The following is a 4,756-nucleotide window of genomic DNA, read 5'->3' as shown; positions in this document are numbered from 1 at the left end:
AGACGGAGTGGTAAGGGCTGGGAAGAGATGGAGGGGAGAGGGAAGGGGAAATGGTATAAGTACAATACTCATGTAAAATTCTCAAAATAAAAATTAAATCACAATGTGAAGTTTAATGCATTTCTACCCTGAGTCCATTCTTTCTGGGTCTGAGGAAAGGCAGAATACCCCAGCAGGTAGCATGCGGTCACAGAGACTGCCAGAGGCAGAGGGAGAGTAAGCCTCAGCGAGTGAGCATCTTCCTTAGTCTACTGCAAGGTGCTGCCCCAACTCAGGGAGAGTCTCCCTACCTGGGGAATTCTGTCTAGAAAGTTCTCTTAGACACACTCAGAAGTGTTATCCACTAGTGGCTCTTAGCCCAATCAAGTAGATGATTGAAATTAATAATCGCAACTACTAACCTACTCACTTATCATAATCATAGAGCATTGTGTCCTAGATGTGATTATATGCCACACATGTTTGCATGATTGGTACTTTGGTAGTTTTTTCCTCAACTGTATCTTTACTGAAACTTCTATAACAAATATATATATATACATATACATATAATTTATAAATTGAAATATGTTAAAAACTACTACTATATATTAAAACCAGACTTTCTTGTCAATAAAATTTTTATTACTAGAAATGATAACAAGTGAGGAATGGAGTTAATGAGGCAGTTGTAAAAAAATATAATGTAAAAGACTTGTCACTTTTTTTTAGCATGTATAAACACAAGCTGAGAGAACTAATTTTTCTAATAATGCCTGAAAACATTATCTTTTTGCTGAGTTAACTATGTGTATGTGTTCGTGCGTGTATGAAGTTTGACTGTGTTTATATGTGTGGGCATGTGTATATGTGTGTACATAGGTGTGTGCATGTGAAGCGTGTCTGTGTGTCTTACTATGCGTGTTTGTGGAAGCGGCATATGTATGTATGTGTATATTTGTGTGAAGTGTGTCTGTGTGTCTGTGTTTGTATATATGTTTGTGTCTGTGTGTATATGCCAGGGTGTGTGTGTGTGTGTGTGTGTGTGTGTGTGTGTGCTGACGGTCACTGAACCCTGGCCTCCCATGTGTTAAGCACTCACTGTCTTGGAGTTACATCTTTTTCTAGTAATCACAACTAACCTGTGCCTTTTCTGCTTACCTCAGAGAGCCAAGGGAGACTGTGAGGAACAGAGGGCATGCTCCTGTTCCCACCGCTGATGATAATCCTCTGCCTCCTGCTGTCTGCTAATAAATCACAGGCCACATTCTCCTGGCTAGGTGACAGCCTCCAGGAGAGGAGGAATGGCACCGAATCCTCGCCACCCACTGAGATGACTGAGCTGTAGGCTCACAAGACAGAAATACTTTCACTTGAAAAATGAAGACGCTAAAATCAAACATTACACCGTTGTTTTTCAAATGTTCAGAAGACAGACGTATATTCTGGTTCGCTCTGAGTCCTGTGGAGACTGAATAAGAGTGGAGATCTGGAAGGTGCCAGAAGAGCAGGGCTTCGAGAAGGTGCATGGACTCCCATCTCACCTGGGAGAGAAGCGGGCATGAAGCCTCACCCCGACACCTCTTTACTCAATGGATGGATTCTCTTCAAGGGCACTGAGACACTCTGAACTTCCTGAGTTCATGTTTCTCAGAGGTGCAAGAGATACGAGGGTGAATGGACATAATAAAAGCGAGGGCTCCCCCAGAGGAGAAGGTGGTGTTTACAGGATAGGAGGTTTCTATCACTGAGTGGTAAGCAGAGTAGCCAGGCCAAACACACTGACATAACAATAAAAGACCTTGGAGTCAGGTAGGAGGAACCATTATACTTAGACCACAGGCTTACTCCCTAAGACATTTTGCTGCCCAATTTGTTATGTTTCATCTTTGTTTTTTAATAAGTCATGAGGCTGTCAAAGGCACTCCTCTGCTGAATGTCCACGGCAGAGGAGTAAGAACAGCACGGCGCAGCTGAATTCAGGTAGCTGTAATTGCTACAAAGCTTTATAGCTCAAAACGCTGGTCCCAGTTGTAGAGACGGCAGATCACTAACAGCTTGCTTATTTACGGGTCCGAAAGAGGCAGGGAGAGAGATGGAGACCCATCCTGGCTCTTCTTACACAGCCTGGCTTTGCAAAGAAGATGCCCAAGGAAGAAGACTATGACAAACCTCATTACATGTTTTATGGGAGATGCAACTGACCTTGCGGGTATTTGATGAAACGCAGCTGGACAAACACCTTTACGAGCCATCTGGCTAATTTCCCGCGGAAATAAAAAGAGCTGCTTCCCTCTTCGCACCATCCCAGTTTCACAGTTTTTATAAGGATGTGAATGGTCCCTGAAGGGTTCGGTATGAATATTTATGTTAGACACAAGCAGATGGCTAAAGGCTCACGAGATTTACCACATAGCAGCATGACCCTGTACAGGAAATCGAAGGCCATCAGCACAGTGTGCCAGAATTGACAAAATAAAAGTCTAACGTGTAGAAATATTGACTAGGCAACTCAAGCAAGGGCATTAAATAGCAATTTAATCATGTTCTAATTAGGGGAAGCTACACAACGGGAAGAGCAAATATTCTGACATTTGCTTAGAAAATAACACATTTTGGGAACCTATTGGTTTAATAGTATCAAGTAAGTACTTTTCTCTAGCATGCTACCTCACACGGTTCCCAGTCAGGACAAATTCATTCGAGCTTACCTCTTGCCACCATAGCTGGAAAGCCACTGGGATAACACATAAGATGATCCAATTATAAGGTATAGAGGTTAATTTTATCATATGGTTGTTTACCATGGTCACTTGGTACAATGGCTATGAGATTCAGTGGCAGAAACATCACTACAGGAAGGAGCAGCAAAGTAAACCTCTTCACCTCATGGTCACTAGGATGAAAAATATATATAAATTTATCATGTACATTTTATACATATGTATGTGTGGGTGTGCCTGTGTATTCCTAAATAAAGCCTTCTCAGTTTCTCGGTTTGTATAATGTTACTTGTAGCTATACAGTTTTACAGCTGCACAATTGTTAAAGAACTACACGCGACTAAGGACTGCTGAGTGCAGGAGAAATAGTCTTTACCAGAGAAGAAGACTGCTATAATTCATAAAAGGCCGCCAGTGGGAGCAGGAGAAAAAAAGGAAGTCAGCTACTGAGCAGAAAATAGAGGTGACAGAGGCAAGAGAACCCCTTGCATTTACAGGTCATGGATTGTCCGAGCACATAACCTAAGATGTTTTCCAGAGACCACCAGCCTAAGTTCAAATCCTTTCATCTCTTTATTGCTGAATTTAGCCACATTCCTCAGACTGTCTAGTTTCATTTCCTTCATCATAAGAGACACATAAGATCACCACAGCACAAGGTGATGATTCAGTCAGGAAAAGTGTCTACCACAGCTGCACAGTGTCTGGACTTAGCGAGTACATTCAGCGGATGGTTCTTCCTCTACGTCTGTTATGAAGCACCCGGCAAGGCTCTCAGATGAAAGAAAGAAAATGCCTGGTTGTCAGAAAGCCAGTACCACTGCCTGGATGTAGGTACAACCCTCTAGTAACTGTCCACAGAGGGGTAGAAAATAAACTATGAAACTACTTCTCAAGAATAAAAGATTTAAACAGGTCGGAAAGACAGTAACAGGGTCCTTAAGAGTCCAGTTATTAAGAAATACCTCTCAAGGTTTAATTAAATACCCCACAATAAGCAAAGGGGGCTAGAATTAGGGGTGTAAGAAATCTACTCACAACAGGATCCACCTGTCCTTTTTCTTTTCCTTTCTTTCTTTCTTTCTTCTTCTTCTTCTTCTTCTTCTTCTTCTTCTTCTTCTTCTTCTTCTTCTTCTTCTTCTTCTTCTTCTTCTTCTTCTTCTTCTTCTTCTTCTTCTTCTTCTTCTTCTTCTTCTTCTTCTTCTTCTTCTTCTTCTTCTTCTTCTTCTTCTTCTTCTTCCTTTTGTTACAAATGTTCCCAGTAATATATACCCTTAAATCCAGCAGTTCCCCTGCCCTCCAGGTTGTAGGGCTAGAATTCTTTTTCCTCATAAAAAAATTAGATAAGATTTCACAGAGAGAGAAAGAGAGAGAGAGAGAGAGAGAGAGAGAGAGAGAGAGAGAGAGAGAGAGCTCCGTGGCTGTCAGCTCAAAGGTGGGAATGGCTAGTGCATGTCTGGTGAACGTCATAATGGAGAAAATTAGTTAAGAATGGAATTAAATCATTAGGGGGTTCTCGAGGGTGAAGTTTTGTGTTCTACACTACATTTTTAGGTGGTAGATAAAAGAGCTAAAGGTTTATTTTTTTTTAGTAAAATTATGAATAGGGCATGGATTGTATTTTAAATCAGCATACCGCTTATCTCCCAGCATGCATAGAGGATACAGGGTAACCAGGCAACCTACATAAACAGTCAAGGAGAAGCTAATGGCTTCTGATCTGATTAGCACATTCACCAGATGCTGTAATTTCTACGGGCCTAGATCTGGAGTTTATATTTATTGCCCTAAGCGGTAAAAACAAAGAGGCCTCTATATTATCAGTTCCAGGGTACCCTGTTATAAGCCGTCCTGATCCTGGTTGTTTGTGTGTCTGTGGCTCCAGAGAAAGTGAGTCTTTCTCTTGGATTGCAGTTAATTATCTCTTCTGTTGGCCTTGAGAGTGAAAAACAAGCAGTAAATTTATTGAACTAAAATCATCAGTAAATTGAGGAGAAAGTGAGCACAGAGAGTTAGGTATCTTTTAATGAAGCTTACTGTTAGGCCATTGCATT

This window comes from Alexandromys fortis, unplaced genomic scaffold, assembly GCF_014885135.2.
Source record: "Alexandromys fortis isolate MF-2015 unplaced genomic scaffold, M_Fortis_MF-2015_v1.1 scaffold_23, whole genome shotgun sequence".
In the NCBI taxonomy this organism is placed as follows: domain Eukaryota; kingdom Metazoa; phylum Chordata; class Mammalia; order Rodentia; family Cricetidae; genus Alexandromys; species Alexandromys fortis.
Note: the sequence above shows the minus strand (reverse complement) of the source record.